Here is an 18,414-nt window from a genome sequence, read left to right as displayed (position 1 = left end):
ATGTGTGTCCCAGGGGGAGGCACATGCTCAGTGGCTCTGCATGCCTAGCTCCTGGGTCTCCGCTGGGCAGGGGCGCTGGAGTCCCCTCACCACCAACAGACGCCATTGGTCTAGAGCACTGTCCCTCTCCTCATGGGCAGAGCTGGTGGTGAAGCTCAGGTCCTGGGCTTGGCTACAGAAGGGCAGAAGACCATAGATTTAAGGGACACCCTGGGGCCTCAGCTCTTTCAGAGAGCTGGCGTGCAGATAAGGCTCACAGCCCACGGGTTCCTGTGTAGGGGTTCCTGCCCTGGTCAGGCTTCTTGAAGGCAGAGGGGGGCACCCGAGGCCCCTCCAGTCCCCCAGGGCTCCCCGACCCCTGTGCGCAAAGGGGCTGGCCCTTCTGAGACCCCATGTTTTCAGGGATGCCTATGTGTGTGTGAGAGAGAGGGTGAGACAACGATAAACCCTCAGCTGGACCAGAGCAGGCTACCCCTAAGCCAGCAGTGTCTGCCTTGGAATGAAAAGCACCCACATCTAGTCTTTGCATCCTCACTTCTTCCCCAACCACTGTACTCAGGGGTGTGTTCCCTGTCCTTGTCCCAGCTTGCCCCTCCGGCATGGGCCACCCTCCACCAATGCCTCAGCCACAGTGGATGGCAGAGGTGGGGACCAAATGGGACCCTACATTCACATGCTCCCTAATGTGCTCCTGCACCAGCCCTGCATGGGAGCCCGGGACTGTGCTGCTGAGAGGAGCAGGCTCAGAGCTGGAGCAGTGCATCCCGACCACTCACTTGCTGGGAGCATAGTTTCCTGGCACTCCTCTTCTGGGCATTGCCGAACTCCACTCTTCTGCAGCTTATAGAGTTCACAGAAGCTTCAATTTGAAAAGAAGTCCCTCTGTTGAAGGTGCTTCCACATTCTTCTGTGATTTGGACGGGATCTCCAGGCAGTGGCTTCCATCAGTGACTCCCTTTACTGGTGAGAGAAGCAAAGCTCAAGAATAGCATCTGGGGGTCACGAAAGTAATGTCCAGGGATAACATTCAAAGCAGACGGCATGAGCCAGGCTGCTGCAGGCTGGAAACAGCTCCACGGTCATCAGGCCGAAAAATATTTGATGCCCCTAAGTAGAACTGTGGACATTCCAGTTTCAAGTCAGGTGTATGGCGGACTAGTTTACACACAGTAGGAATCCCCCTTTGGAAGTGTAGGTTCTGTGAGTTTGGACAAATGCACATGGTCGTGCAGCCACCCCCAAATACCATGAGGAGCACTTTCCTTCCCGCAGCACCGGACCCTCTGCCGCCAGGCCCCGCCCCGGCCGCAGCCCGCCATGCTGATGGACTTTCGTCCCGTGGCCCTGTCTTATCCAGAATGTCTTACTGAGGGCACCACACACACGTTTTTGAGATTTAATCGTATTATGTCATGGAGTTTGTTACTTCTTATTGCAGAATAGTGTTCCATTGTGAGGTCTTATTGCGACTTGTTCACCCACTTACCAGTTGATATGTGGATTCTTTCCAGGTTTTGACTATTGTAAACGAAACTGCTGTAAGCCTTTACAAACGGATCTTGTGTGAGTATTTCCTTTTATTTCTCCTGTACAAATATGTAGGAGTGGGGTTGATGGATTGTACGAGATATATATATATATATATGTATATATTTATTTATATATATATTTATTTATATATTTATATATGTTTATATGTATTTAATAGCTGTACTGAGGTATAGTTTATAATAAAACTCACCTATTGTATGAGTACAATTCAACTATATTTTATCTAAATTTTTAGAGTTGTGCAACCATTGCAACAATCTGGATTTACAACATTTTCACCCCAAAAAACTCCCTGACACCCATTTTCCGCTTAATCTCTGTTCAACCTCCAGCCTTTAGCTGGGCACTGGTCTGCTGTCTGTGCTTCTAAACGTACTGTTCCTGAATATTTCTCATAAACAAAATAATACAGTGTATGTAGCTTCTTTTGCACCCAGCTTCTTTTGCATCCAGCTTCTTTCGTTCAGCATGCTTTTGAGGTTCTTCCACTCTGTAGCGTGTCTCAGCAGTGTCTTCCTTTTTCTCACCAAGTAGCATTCCAGGGCATGGATGCAGCTCATTTGTGTTATAAATTACCCAACTGATGGACATTTGGATTGCTGCCTGCTCTGGGCTCTTATGAAAAATGCTGTTATGAACACTCATGCACATGTCTTTACATGAACATATGTCTTCATTTTTCTTGGGTAGATTCCAGGGAGTAGAATGACTGAATTGTATAATAAGCCTGTGTCTAACTTGCTTGATTTCTTTTATTTAAGAACTCTGCATGGGCCAGCAATAATCTACTGGGTTAGGTGGCAGGAGTAAGTGTCCTAATTCTCTGATGATGTGTCCCTGGGAAAAGGGTGTATTTAGTGTCTCTGAAGAGCAACCCTGGCCTTCCCATGAAGCCAGAGTCCTTGCTGTCCTCCTTAGAAGATACCTGTTTCAGCCCCAGAGATCCCTGAGAAGGGCTTGGGAGGGAGGGGTTCTGTGTCTAGAGAATATTCGCAGACATTTCCAGGCAAGCTCACACCAGTCCCTGGCCCCAGCAGGCTTTTTAACAAGTGGGCCTTCCAGGGGCCAGCAACAGCCACTGGTGTGAAGGACATGACTGGGTTTGTCAAGGAGCTCAGTCAAAACTCCGTGTTCCCTTTACACTTCTGGACCCCAGATCCACCATGGGAGTCACAGAGAACCAAAAAGCATGGAAAGCCTCCTGCACAAACACTTTTCCACACCACCAGTGAGGGCAGATAAAGAAGCTCCATTTGAGAGGGAGAAATGTCCATTGAAATGGATGGCTTTGGAGTGCCTTGAGTGTTATTGCTATAAACAAATACCCACATCTCTGATATGAGTGGCACTTAAGTATCTGATCCTTCAATTCAGAATAAGCAAGGAACACCGTAAGATGGAAGGGTCAGTGTGAGGATTGATTGTGAGGTCTTTGAAGAACCATGAGAGTGGTGTTCACATCTTAGTCCATTTTGCATTGCTATAAAGGAATACCTGAGACTGGGTCATTTATAAGGGAAAGAAATTTATTTGGCTCACAATTCTGTAGACAGTACAGGAAGCATGGTGCTAGCATCTGCTTCTGGTCAGGACTTCAGGAACAGGCAGAAGAGGAAGAGAAACAGCATGTCACATGGCGAGAGAGAAGAGAGGAGAGAGAGAGAGAGAGAGAAGGTGTCAGGCTCTCTTTAATCATCAGCTCTCTTGTGAACTAGCAGAGCAATAACTCACTCAAGGACAGCAACAAGACATCCATGAGGTATCCACCCCCATGACCAAAATACCTCCCCAGCAGGCCCCTCTCCAACACTGGGGATCAAATTTCAGCAGGAGGTTTGGAGAGGACAAATATACGAACTGTAGCAGAGCCTTTAGACACTCCTCTCTGGACATGTAGACTTGATGTTTCAGCCCCCGAAATCTGGGGGCTGTTTGTTACTGCAATATAACACATCCTGCTATGACTGATACTGATACTATTTACAATAGCACTTAGAAAAAGACACAGAATTAACCAAAGAAGTGAGTCATCCTTTATGAGAAAATTATTATTCTTTTCTGAAAGACATTAGAGGAGACATAAATAAGGGAGAAAAGATGCCAAGTTCATGGATGATAAAATCAAATGTTGAAAAATCTGAAAACTCTCTGAAATTGGTCTAATTTTTCAATAGAATTCTAATCAAAATCTCAACAGGGTTTTTCTTGGAACTTTACAAACTGAATGTAAAATTTATATGAAAATGCCAAGGGCTAGGAATAGATAAGAAACTCCCAGAGAAGAGCCAAGCACAGAGAGTGTCCAGCCACATAGTAAGACATTTATATTCTAAGGTTATAGTAATTGGACAATGAGGGAAGGTGTGAGGAAGGGCACCAGGCCAACAGGAGGAGAGAGCCCAGAACCAGACCCACACAACCAGGACGGCGTCCTGCAGCACCAGACGGTCCCACGGTGGGTGGGGAAGATGAACTTTTTTATTCAGTCATCCTACGGCAACTGGTCCCACCTAGTAGAACAACATTGAAATGGGCTCTCAGTCATTCTAGAGAATGTAGTTACTATGAGACTAGCTCTATATACACTCAGTGTTATAATTTTAAATTGTGAAATTATCAATACTATTTTCTTTACGAAAACATACATAGAAAAGCTACAAATGGAAAAATAAACACAAAATTCAGGAAGGCAGGAGGGCAGGAAGATGGAAAGATGTGCTCGAGGAGGGAGACCCAGGGGCTGCATCGGAACTTCTATTGCATAAGCAAGGTGAGGGGCACATTGCTATGAATTATAATGTTCTTTCTGCCTTAGACAGTTTAGGTGTATTTTCTTAAATGTATGAAATACTTCAAGATGAAACTTTCAAACCCATCCCCATCATCTCTTTACTTTAGGTGCTGATCTGGTTCCACTGCCATTTCCTTCTGGTAGAAAAAGGGGAAAATTGAGAAAGCAAAAAACTTGGAGGAAATGCATGGTGGCTGGAAGGTTTCTGTATCTTCAATTCTCTGGATAACTTTTTACATAAATGTTAAAGAACGAGGTATTTAGAATGATCACGTATATGTCCACAGTCTTATTTGGGAAATTATCTAATTAATTCAAAAATTCATTTTTAATATAATTTAAATACAACTAAGCTAGCCTCCTGTCATTAGCAGAGCACCTGTCTGGGGCATTGCAGACTTGGGCTCCTAGCATCTCTGCTTTTCTATAAATTGAACTTTTCCATCTTGGAAATATGTACGCAGGCAGGCAGCATGCTCGAGTTTCACTGATGATCCGTGCTGGAGATGGGGCTGGGCGGGGCCGTAAACTTCTGTTTGGTACCTTGAAGTTCTAGTCCATCATTTAATGACTGCGGTTTGGTGATACTAGATATCAAGATAGAAATGAACTAATTTAGTAATGTACAAAAGAGATATTCCAGAGAAGCCCAAAACTGGCATGCCACTCATGGTCCAGAGGATGCCCTTGCAATAGACGGAGATGGTCCTCAGAGCCCTTTTGTGGTCCAAAGCAGCAACAATAAAGGTGAAATAATTGAGCAACCTCGCAAGTGCGGTTTGAAGGCAGATGAGAGGCAGGTGCATTAACACAGATAATCTGAGTCTGTTTTTCAGATATCCATTGGTTTTAACCTTGAGGATGAGGACAAGATATTAGTTGAGAGAGGTAATAATATGTAGAAGATATTTCTCTCTCTCTTTTTTTTTAAAACAAGGTCTTGCTCTGTTGCCCAGGCTGAAGTTCAGTGGTGCGATGTTGGGTCACTACAGCCTCCACCTCCTAGGTTCAAGCGATCCTCCCACCTCAGCCTCCCGAGTTGCTCAGATTACAGGCATGAACCACTGCACCTGGCTAATTTTTTGTATTTTTATTAGAGACAGGGTCTCACCATGTTGGCCAGGCTGGTCTCGAACTCCTAGGATTACAGGCATGAGCCACCACTATGTAGAAGATATTTCAATCAAATAAGAGTAGATACCACCCTTACAGTTTGCAGGAGATTTAATTAAACATTACCACTTGATTCTATTAGTAACTCCAAATCTGCAAGGCAAATATTTCCAACTCACATTTTCCGGTGAATTCACTGAGCCAGGACTTGACCAGGACCTGTGTCTCTGGTCTCCTTGGTCAGTGTTTTCCTGCTGATGTCTCAGCTGTCTGCCATGAGAATGTCAGTCCCTTTCCAGGATGACACATCTCTGTGCAGTTGTACTAAGACTTGAACAGGATGAATTGGGGCTAGATGCAGCGGCTCACGCCTATAATCTCAGCATTTTGGGAGGCCAAGGCAGGTGGATCACCTGAGGTCAGGAGTTTGAGACCAGCCTGGCCAATATGATGAAACCCCTCTCAACTAAAAACACAAAAATTTGTTGGGCATGGTGGCAGGCACCTGTAATTCCAGCTACTTGGGAGGCGAGGCAGGAGAATTGCTTGAACCTGGGAGGCGGAGGTTGTAGTGAGCCAAGATCGTGCCATTGCACTCCAGCCTGGGCAACAAGAGTGAAACTCCATCTCAAAAAAAGAAAACAGAAAAGGAGGAATTGGATCAAGTAAATGAGTCATGGTACATGAAGAAAAGACCCAGGCCCCAGGAGCTTGGTTTACAGGATGGGGACCTGGAGGCCAGCCTGCTGGGTGCCCTTCAAAGGGGCAGGTAGCTGGGTGCAGGGAAGGTCAGTGGGTTTGTGAGGCTCCTGGAAATGTTCCCTAGATGGATGTTAAGCTGCAGAACCATTTTCCCAAGAGTCCTCTAGATCCCGGGGTTAAGGTGCGGTGGGAAAGGTGCTCTTCAGCGGAAGCCCCCAGTACCCAGGGTCCACCTTCTCTTGTTTCTCTTCTTTCTTCTCCCTGGGACACTCGGGAGACGCAACGTGTTTCTGCTGGTTGGGAAAAGAGGTGAATTGGTTTTCTCCCAACTCCAACATAGAAAGTGTTGTTTTGACACTGTAGAAAATAGATAATTTCCGCTGATTTATTTCTGTCTCCTTCTGGGCCTGGCCGGCATGGGGGAAGCAGAGATGTACCTATTCAAATGACAAACATATCACCAAGATGGTGTGGTGCCCTGGCATTTCAGCATCCCAGAGCATCAGGCTGTGTTTCTGAAATAAATTCTGCCTTGACATGGTGCTAACTCTTTGTATTTATGGAGCACTTTTATTCCCAAAGTGTCTGTGAATATATCGTCTCCTTTCCTCCTCATGGGCTAATGCTTACAGACGTCTCCCCGGAGCATGGAGCCGCCAGGAAAGACAGATGGATGGTGGTCACGCTGAGGTGCGGCCCTCTGCCCCCTGCACTTTCCTACTCCTGGTTGTGAATCAGCAGGAGGAAACGCGGAAGGGCCTTCCCGGCGAGCCCTGCTGGGCTGTTCCCCGCAAGGCTTCCTTCTTCCTCACGGTGCATGCTCTCGCTGACTTAGTGGCTCTTTCTCCTGCAATCTCCAGCCCTCCCCTTGCCCAGTCTCACTCTGCAGGCTCCTACCTCTGCACTGGGCTGACGGGTAGTCCCCTTCATGTGACAAACATACTCCTTACCTAGGACCAGTACACCCAGCCTTTTCTGGTCCCCTAACAACTTCCAAGGCCCCCACTACCAATAGCCACATCCAAACTCACTTTTGGCTAGAGATCTGCATGGCCCATGGCCCAGTGAGGCTCGCTATTTTATAGCATTAGAGGGAAAGTGGCACCAGCCCTCTCCCCAGAGGAGTATCTCTCCTGGAGATGGGGGTCATCTCCCCATTCTCCCTCCCTCCCTGGCTTCTCTGCATCACTGGGATCAGCCAGGGGACGGCTCCTCTTCAGTGGTCTGAGCTCCTGCCCACTCTGCCTCCTAGCCAGGCCTTCCTCTCCATGGCTGGCTCAGCCCTCGCAGGGCCTTCCCCCTCTTCTCTTGAGTCACTCAACTGCACCCTGGGTTGCCCCCCTTCAGTTCTACATTAAGGCTTCCTCTCTGGTTCCATCCATTGCCTTCGGTAACCTGGATTTCTGGTTGACTGGGAGACAATTCATCTTCTCTCTCTCTCTCTTTTTTTTTTTTTCTTTTGAGACAGAGACAGAGTCTCGCTTTGTCGCCCAGGCTGGAGTGCAGTGGCACCATCTTGGCTCACTGCAAGCTCCGCCTCCCGGGTTCACACCATTCTCTTGCCTCAGCCTCCCGAGTAGCTGGGACTACAGGCACCTGCCACTACGCCCGGCTAATTTTTATTTTTATTTTACATTTTTTTAATTTTAATTTTTATTTTTAGCAGAGATGGGGTTTCACCATGTTAGCCAGGATGGTCTCCATCTCCTGACCTCATGATCCGCCCGCCTCAGCCTCCCAAAGTGCTGGGATTACAGGCGTGAGCCACTGCGCCCAGCCGACAATTCATCTTCTAACCTAAACTTGTCCAAACTTAAAATAAATAATGCCCTTCATAGCTTCCTAGCTCTGCCTGGCCCAGCTGCCCATCTGCCCAGAGCTGGAGGTGGGGATGTGGAGCCTTCTAGTCTTCTCTTCGCCCATGGATGGACCCTGCTGGGCCCTGCTGGGGACCCAAGGATCTTCTTTGCCAGCTGCTTCCTGGTGAGGGTTGCTGCTAACAGCTCGCACCTGCAACCTCCACCGAGGCTGCCCTGGGAGGCTGGAGCTGCCTTGCCTGAAGGTTTGTGGATGATAGGACACCCCAGCCCAACCAGGGTGGCCCAGAGCATTCAGGTAGGGCAGACGCCACAGTGATGTGGATGATCCAGGGCCCCCGCGGGGCAGATTGAGGCTGCCCTTGACCCTAAGCTGCATTCTTCAGCTTCCTCTCTTATTTTCACTGCTTCTCTCCCTCCTTCAAGGGTTTCTCCTGAGACACTGCCTTATGCGCTTGAACCAGAGCCCTTGTTTCCAGCTCTGCTTCTAGGGAAACCAGTCCCTCACATGAGGTCACCACGTGAGGTGGTCACTTCCCTCTGGGCTGCCCTGGGAGCTCCCGTCTCAGTGTACACGGCCACCCCTGAGCCTTACTGCTCCTCAGTGCAGGAGCCTCCCCTCCTGCTGTAGCTCCCAGGGCCACACAGGGAATCCTCCACCCTCCATTCAGAGGCCATCACTGGACTTGGAGTCAGAAGAGTGGAGTCGGGTCAGACTTCAACTCTGACTTTGAAGGTGGTGAGTGCCTCAAACTCAACCGTTCATGCATGGTGAGGATAAAAAGTAACTGCCCTGGGAGGATGAAACCAGGGAAGACAGCAAGTATGGAAAAGTGAGCACCGCAGATGCCACCATGCCACCAAGCACGAGTGATTTCATCTCTTGGTGGCCTCTCCTCCAAGACCAGCGGGGGTTCCCGTTGCCAAGATCAGAGCCTCGGGCAAGGGTGAATGTTGGCTCCACTCACCCCATGGGTACTCCCATTACTCAGCTTCCTGGCCCTCGAGGATGCCCAGGTCCATGGGTGCAGCATCAGCTGCATTGAGAGGGGAGGAGCAGGTGCGCCCAGGACAGGAGGACCCTGGTCTCAGGGAAGAGGGAGTGGTACTGGGGTCTCAGGAAGGGCTTGGAGGGACAGGACTGACACTCTGTCCGCAGAGATGTCAATGAGCACACAAAGGAGGCGAGATGAGGGAGCACAGAAGACAACCTCTGAGACAAGAGATGGGAGCTGAGGAAGCTGTGCACCTGCGAGGCACACAGAGATGGGGTAGAAGCTGCTCATGCTCATAGGAGGAGGGCAGACAGGAGGGGCCAAGGAGGGGCTCAGTGTCTGCCTCTGAATCTCAACCCCCCTTTCAAGGAAGGTGGCTATGCCCACATCCACTCATGCAAGGCGCCATGACAAAGTGCCTCTGTCTCCAGTGGGAGCAATCCTGGTATTCCAGCTCCACAGCCAGAGCACTGTGCAGAAAGACCCCCACCCCACCCCAGACTTTCTCTTCCCCGAGCTATCTGCACATGCACTGATCTCTTCCTTGGGGGACTGCCTAAGGTATTTATCATCTAAGCTGCACCTGCATTTATCACATCCACTCACACTGGTTGTGACCCTCAAGACAGATTCTAAGTGTCTGGGTGTCTCCTGATAGGGTCTTGTGCATTGTCACCCACCTCCCAGATGTACCTCAAGATACACATGTTTAGTTAATTCTCACCATTGTGCTGATGGGCAAGCTGTGACTCTCTCTACCTGAAATGAGAAACATGGGTTAGAAAGTGAATCAGTCTCACTGGGGTTTTCCAGAATTCCTGCCATTGCGTCATGATGAAACGTGATGGGATTGTCATGTCTCACCTGGATTTTGAGAAATGATCATTGTCCAAATAAAGGAGCCAGCTAGAAAAGTGGACTGAGGTCACGACCAGGACAGGGACACTCCCAGACCTCTATTCTTGTATGTTCGTGCCAACTCACGTGGCTTCAGGGGAGAAACAGGGTGAAAACAGAGGCCTGCCCCTGGCACCCACCACTGACCAGCTCTGTAAAGACAACCAGGGTGGACAGATGCTGACTTGACTTGTGTCACATCTGCTGAAAGACAGAGATGAGCTATAAGGCCATGGCAAAGTCAAGTGCCATTACCAGCTAGCTGGGTCTGCTGGAAAGTTTGAGATGCTCCCCAGCTTTAGAAATATAAAAATCAGATGATTAGCTTTGCCATGCATTCCCCCACTGATACCCCTGCTTCAGGATGTGGGAGGATCAGGTTTTGGGGGGTCAGACTGTGTTCTGTGTGAACCCCTCAGAGAGAGGGGGCCCAGCTAAGGCCTCAATCGGAAGAAGAGGAAGTGGCTACACAGTGACATTGGGCCTCGGCAGAAGCTCAGAATCTGACTGAACTCCCGCCAAGGCCAAACGTGAGCATCACAAAGTGAGTCAAGGTAAGTGCGTCATGCCACATGCCTTCCAGAAGATGGCATTGCCGCCGTCTGCCCCCAATACCCAGCCTTAGCCTCTGGGACAGAACCCGAGGACACAGTGCAAGAACAGGTCTTGGAGACACAATTCTCGGCCACAGGCAAATTGGCTTTGAGGCTTTGGTCCACAGGCCACCACGTCTACTCCTGTTCCCACACAATCATCCCACGGGCACAGCATACCCTCTGCTCACCCCTCCTCCATGGGACCACTTTCAGGCAAATGTGTGCATATTCACAGGTACAGGTGACCGGGGTCCACCCATTTCTGTCGCTGAGGACACCCATCTGAGACCCGTACACAGTTGGTGCAGCCCCCCTTTTTAAGCAAATGAAAGGCTCTGAATGTGCAGATACATCCAGATTCCCTCTCCATAGCAGCATTCATTCCCCCACCTCAACAATCACAACCCGAAATATAGCAGAATGTCCACAACAAACTGAATTGAGGCTGCCAAGTTTTTGTCATTGTCATTCATCACATTAAAGCATCTATTATGAGTTGAGCTCTGACTTTTTGGAAATGCACAGATAAGATGTCCCTTGTCCACAGGGAGCTTTCATGAATGTGTAGGAGACAAGCTCCCTGGGCAGTAAGCAGCTCTGTCACAGCAAGTGCCAGGTAGTGTTACTGAAGCACACTGCAGAAACCAAGGAAGGCTTCCTGAAGGAAGTAAGGATGAAGCTGGGAGCTCAAAGATGAATACAAGCTCTGTAAGCCAATGAAAGAGGCATCAAGGGCAAAGAGATCAAGGCTAAGGCTCCAGAGGCCAGATGTGGGGCAGGAAGTGGGGCTGGAGAGGTGAGCGGGGTCAGACGGGCTCGGCGATGGAGAGATGACTTTTGTGTCAGCTGGAGTGGTTTCCAAGGCCCTGTTCACTTTTCTAATCCTTAGGCTCTTGATCTGCAAACAGTGACACTATTAGCACTTATCTCACCAGAGGGTTGTGCAGTCATCAAAACGTGAACACACAGGCTACTCACTCACAGAGACGTCAACTATTGCAGTGGCTGTCATTCCAGAGCCCATGTAAAGCAGTTTTTATTCTTATGACACATGAAGAGAATCCCTTGGAGCGGGGCACAAGAGGAGATTTCGATTTTAGCATGGTCATGCAGGCTGCAGGGTGGAGGTGGATTGCGGGGAGCCCGGTGGCAAGGTTGTTGTGACTAGAAGACAGGACCTCATTCTGGACTTGGGAAATAGCTGGGATTGAAGAGACTTCTGATTTAGAATGGACAGAACCTGGCCACTGATTAGATTTAGGGGATTGAGGGAGGGAAAGAGCCAAAGATCACACTGAAGTCTGTGTCTTGAGTAATTCGGTGGGCAGTGGGGTGCACACTTAGCTTAGGAGCACGGGAGAGATGAGAGCCATAGCAGCAATGGGGGCGGAGTGGGGCAGCATGGGAAAGCAGGGAGAAGGGATGGCTGCAGAAAGGTGCTAGGCACACTGGGCTTACGACGCATACAGACTTCAATGAAGGGCACTGGCTCTACTTGGGAGTGAGCTCTGACCTGGACACATTCGGTCATTAACACTTCCAGAAGCAAATGTCCTGGGACCGACACAGCAGCAACCGGGCTTGCAGAGCGCACATTCACCTGTTTGCTCGCATGGACGGAATTCAGATGGAGCCGGGCTCATGGGCACCTCCCCTGCTGGTGACCACACTGAGAGCACATCCACCTGTTGGCTCCCATGGACGGAATTCAGTTGGAGCCGGGCTCATGGGCACCTCCCCTGCTGGTGGCCACACTGAGAGCCCATCCACCTGTTGGCTCCCATGCACAGAATTCAGATGGAGCCGGGTTCATGGGCGCCTCCCCTGCTGGTGACCACACTGAGCTCCATGTGCAGTCCACCTTCGTACTAACACCACCTCTGATGTACTGAAACCTCAGGAACACATAGACACTGGGTTTCCTGGGTCTGATCACCTGAGAAGCATGACTGAGTGTGTGTGCGTGTGTGTGCACACGCACATGTATATACAGTCATCCCTAGGTATACATGAAAAACTGTTTCCAGGACCCTCCATGGATACCCAAATCCACAGTGCTCGAATCTCCTATATAAAATAGCAAAGTATTTGTGCATCCTACACACATCCTCTCTTACACTTTAAATCATTTCCAGATTTCTTATAATGCTTAATGCAATGCTTACACATCACTTAATTTGCATGGATTCTATACAGTACTTGGCATGCAGCAAATTCAAGTTTTGCTTTCTGGAGCTTGGTGCAATTTTTTTTCCCCAAATATATCTGATCTGCGGTTGCTAGAATCCACAGATGTGGTGCCCACAGTTACAAAGGGCCCACTGTGCTATACATCAAATGGTATTCAATAGTTATTAGAGTGCTGGGATGGCTATGCAGGTAACAGGACTTCACTTGTACAGCAAGGAAATTAGAGTAGCAGCTATTGCATCCCTTCCTCCCTAATTTAATTAGGTCTTAGCTACAATCACTGTCCTTTGCTCTTTTCTCCAAGCATGACTGATTCCTGTAGCACCATTTACTGTAAACCCCCGAAACTGTAAAGGCCTATACTACATTCATCTTTCCAAAGAAAATTACTACGAGCTTATTTATTGTTGACTCAGACCAGCCCACAAGATATCATCCCCACAAGGTTCCCCAGGAAAGAATATGAGCGAGGCCCTTGACAGAGTTGCTATCGATCATTCCAAGCTCTCCACTTCCCAGTGCAGCCGGTAAGCAGGCCGGCGGGGGGCTGATGGGGGCCACGGGTCTGTTGTTAATGACCTAGTTAGCAGCTTAATCGAGAATTGGAGGGCTTATATTAGAAGGAGGAGCTCTTGTGGTAGGTTTAGCTGTTCCCTGGATTTATGGGCCAGGAGTTACGAACCTTTTTAAAAATAATCATTGTTCTTATTACGGAAAACAGGCTATCTTTAAAAGCTGTAGAAGGCTCTTGGAACACAAAACAGCTTTTGCTATTCTTTTGTCTATGCTTTTGTCTTTTGTCTATTTATTCATAAGGGAATATCGTTTTTCTTTAGTTGTTCCTTTGTGGGAGCTGCAAGCATTCTGAGGAATATCTATGGAGCATCCGTCTAGCTCCATGACACTGACCTTCTGACACCTGCAGAGCCCGAGCCTGTATTTGGCATGGATCGTGAATTGCTAAGAGGCAGTGTCTGAGGAGAGGAACTTGCCTTGAGAGCCATGTCAGGCACTGAGGACCATGGCCACCCGAATGTCTGGGCAGGTGTTTCTAAGGCTTCATCCGGTTGGGCCCTCCCTGGCCCTTCTCTTCCGTAGCCCTGTGTGAGTCTTTCGACCATTTCCCATCATCTGCCTCTTCTTCCCTTGTGTGTTCATGCTAAGTGGGGTGCAGACTCTGGTCTTCTGGATGAATGGCCCTCCCCGTTACCTGGTCACTGGCTGATGCTGTCAACTGCTCTCACCTGTTTGATTCATTTCACAAACAGCTACTAAGCAACTTCTATGTCCAGATCACCCATTCTAGGTGCTGTGCTATACGCACAGGTAACAGGACTTCCTGTGTACAGCAAGGAAACAAGACGTGATTTATTTAAGATCGGTATGCTTAAAATTATAGAAGAAATCCAAATGGAGGGTGGGGTCCCAGAGAGTAAAGGGGCAGAGCTGGTTTCGTGGTTCATCTGGTTGGGTTGTGCTTGTCAGATAAAATATTGACTGCTTTATCTGGGATGACAGAAACCCAAAGTTGAGCAGTCCTCTGGGAAGGGGGTCATTTAGGGACTGTGGGTCCTGCTGTCCCCCTCCTGAAGCCCTCACTTGCTGGATTTGCCACCTGCTAATAAAGTTCTGCCTTGTTCCTAGACCTCTAAGAGATAGGGGGTCGGGGGAGTCTGCCTTGACCCTCAAACCTGAGGCCTGGGTGCTGTGGCTCCCAAGGGTCCCATGATCATCAATATGCTCCAAAGCGAATGAAAATGCACAACGAGGCTAAGGATGTGTCTTTTATGTCCACAATCCTATTTGACTCTGTACTTTTGACATTAATTATCAGACGTGCCCCATAAATTGGATATCTGAGCTCCACTTGCGGCTCTAGTGTCCAAAATAGACCCCCAGTCTGACAGTTACTACTTCAAGGAAACAGTCCATGGAATTGCATTGCATGATGTCATCTTTTACATATGAATATTCACACCTACACATACAGTGCATTGAACTTTTCTTAAATAACATGCTGTTTTCTCATGGCATTGCTTAGTAAAACTTAACAAAACCATTGAAAATATGTTAAGTCCTCATTATTCCTCTTTAATTGAATTGCAGCTCAAATTCCCGAAGTCCAGGACCACAGAGTGAAGGCATAGAGTGAGCAAGACTCCCGGAGCCCTCTGCAGACCCCTCCCTGAGGCCCTTCCTTGCCCATGGAGTGCGCCTGGCTCTGCTCTGAAACAGCCCCAGCCCTTGTTCAGTGCTTCCTAAGTCCCTGGAGCTGTCCACTGCTCGGTCTTAAAGTGTCCTGGGAAGAGCGGCTGTGTCTGCACCTCCTGCAAGCCGTAGGGCATTGCATCCATGCCAACTCACACTGGCTCCATTTCATTGTATTTTTTTCTTTTTTTAATTATACTTTAAGTTTTAGGGTACATGTGCACAACGTGCAGGTTAGTTACATATGTATACATGTGTCATGTTGGTGTGCTGCACCCATTAACTTGTCATCCAACATTAGGTATATCTCCCAATGCTATTCATTCCCCCTCCCCCCACCCCACAACAGGCCCCGGTGTGTGATGTTCCCCTATTTTAATGCAAGGTTCACATTCTGGCCTCAGTCCTGGCCTAACCTGCTTTGTGATGTAGGATAAAGGACTTCTGTTCCTTACAAAATGTTTGGGCCCCAACATCAGGTTTCCATGCATTTTCATTGAGGATAAGCTGGCCATATATTTCAGAAACACTTTCTGCTTTATTTTATGTTTGCATTATTTTCCAATTTAATTAGATAATACAACTGTGCTAATAATAGAAAATAATTTTAAAATACATGAGAGCTAAAAGAAAAACGAACTATTGCTAAATCACTCAGAGCTAACTCCTAACAACAATCCCGTGTGAACTGATGAAAGCTGAAATCTACACATCACACTTTTACACCACACGCTTTTAAAAAGTTTACATATATTGGAGACTGAAATGAGACACCACACACCCACTAGGGAAGCTGAAATTTTAAAAGATGTCTGTACCAAGTGTTGGAAGGAAGGTGGAGCAACCAGAACTCTCATACATTGCTACTGGGAGTGCAGAATGATTCAACCACTTTGGAAAATCATTTGTCAGTTTTCTGTAAAGTTAACATACAACTCTCACATAACCTAGCAATTCTACTTATGAATATTTACCAAAAGAACATTTTAAAAATCGTATATTCACACAAAAATCTGTATGCAAATGTTTATAGCAGCTTTATTCAACACAGCCCCACACTGAAAAGAACCCAAATGTCCATCAGTCAGTGAAGAGACACACAGCGGCATGTCCATACAACGGAACACTACTCTGTGATAAACAGGGACAACCTGCCTTGTAACTCTTTGGCATGAAGTAGATTCTCAATAAATATGTGTTGAATGAACGTAGTCCAAGGCAGAGTGGATGCCCAGAGCAAACGTCGAATGAGCCTGGTGTATTTGAAACAAGCAGGTCAGTATGGGTTAAATTGCATGAGAAATAAGGGCGTCAGTGCAGCTCAGTGCAGACACGTCACAGATGGCCAGGTCCCATGGCAGGTCCATGTGGATACCTAGGGACTCTCGGAGAAGAAAAGGGTGGTCGGATCCCACAGGACCCTTTAGATACTCAGGAACTTTGACTTTCACTTTGGGGGAAGCGAGGAGCTGTTACTGTGTTTTGAGCATTGAGATGACAGGTTTTGACTTACAAAATTATTCTGGCTCCTGAGTGGAAAATATATTAGTGGGGGAACTGGAGAGCCAAGGAGCAGCAATGGATATGGTAGGAGCTGAGAGCTTTCCTGTGGATTTTGAGGTTGGTGCAAGTATGATTTGCTGATGGACTAGATTTGGATGTGAGAGAAAGTGCAGCATGAAAGCCCACACCCAGACTTCGTTCAGGGCCACCTGGAGGATGAGATGGGAAGACCCAGATGCCGCTGAACAAGGTGGAGGTTAGCATGGGCACTCTGAGTGGGTGGTATTAATGGGATGGCCAGGTAGCCATGCCAAGTAGGCCTGGACAGATCAGTCATAGGGAGTGTAAGTAAGAGAGGCACCTCAGACTGCTCTCAGTGTCAGGACATTTGGGATAAGAGGATAATCCAGCGGAGGAGACTGAGAGGATAAGCCCTGAGCCAGGAGGAGTCGGGCGAGCATCCAAGAGGGAAGAACGGGACTGGTGCGTTGAACACAGCTGGCGGCTGAGTAAGACCAGGGCTGATGGTGCCTACCTCTGCAGCAGCATCCCACAGAGCAGGAGGGATCTGCTGCACTCCCCCATGTGTACATGCACCTGTGCATACATGCATGCATATGTATACATATACACAGGTGTACCTATTTTACTTATGTATATACATGCTTACATGTTAATTAAACCTTTTGTTTTGACATAATTGATCATTGTAGATTCACAAGCAATTATACGAAATAATTCTGAGATTCCTGTGAATCCTTTACCCATCTCCCCACCCCCAAGTGAGAACATCTTGCAAAATTATAATACAGCATCGCTGCCAGGACCTGGGCATTGAAGCACATGTATACCTATGAAACAAACCTGCACATTTTGCACACATACCCTAGAACTTAAAATATAATTTAAAAAAATAACCTACCCTCACAGCAATATCTTTATGTGTTGTTTAGATAACTTCATGACCACCTTCAAGTTCTTTCTCAGATGTCCACTTCCCAGTGAGGTCTGCCGTGACAGTCCTCCTTCACCTCTTCCCTGTCCTTACAACGTCCCACAGGACTTCTCGCCTACCAACATACTGTACGATTTGCGTGGGTGTTGTGCATGCTGTCCGTGGTTTATCTCCTGGTGGAGATAAATATTCTAGGGACTGGGGTCTTCACCTGTTCTGTGATGCTTCTCAGGACCTTGCAACTCTTTGCCACAAAGTAGATTCTCAATAAATGTCTATTGAATGAATGCAGTCCGATCTGGCCTCAAATCTCAGCTTACTATTTAACCTCTCTTGATCTCAGTGTCTTCATACAGAAGCGGTTGTTACTGCAAAGGATTCATCATGGAGATTCACTGAGGTATCATTTCCAAGGTGTGATCCTTGTGTCTGGCATGGCCATGCAAGCACAGAACCTGGCTCACCTGTCCTGTAACCTGCTGGACTCTCTCACCAAGGTGCGACCTGGTGTAGAAAAAGGGGCGATCATACCACCTGCCTGTCGAGTTTGACCTCACCATGAGGATGATGTCCAACCTTTCACGTGCCTCCTATAAGCCAGGTATGAGCTAAGCACTTTCGAGTGTGACCGCATTAAATCTGCTAACACCACCGCCAGGTAGGCACTGTGATGAGCCCATGGTTGGAAGTACAGCGCTATCATGCGCCTGGCCCCAGTCTCCCGAGGACGCAGGACCTGTCTGTCTTCAGAGACTCCACTTTTTACTGTCATACTGATGACTCCCCTAATTCATTCCATGCACCTACTCCTACCAAAGGTAACATTAGAAATGCCTTCCGGCGGGGCACATTGGCACGCACATTCCCTGCTTCTCTGATTATGCATTTAAGATGAATCCCTACAAGTGATGCCAAAACTTTTTGACCAGTCTTTGATGCTAGTTACCAAATTACCCTCCTGAACATGTTTTCACAATTTGCAGTCCCATCAACAGAAAATAATTTCACAATGTTACGAAAGATCAAACATTTTTTGTTGAATCTATTTTTCATGATATATTGTCAGATATTTATTTTTAATTCTTAGTTTTACAAA

This window comes from Pan paniscus, chromosome 8 (genome assembly GCF_029289425.2).
Source record: "Pan paniscus chromosome 8, NHGRI_mPanPan1-v2.0_pri, whole genome shotgun sequence".
Lineage (NCBI taxonomy): Eukaryota > Metazoa > Chordata > Mammalia > Primates > Hominidae > Pan > Pan paniscus.
This window is presented reverse-complemented; position numbering follows the sequence as displayed.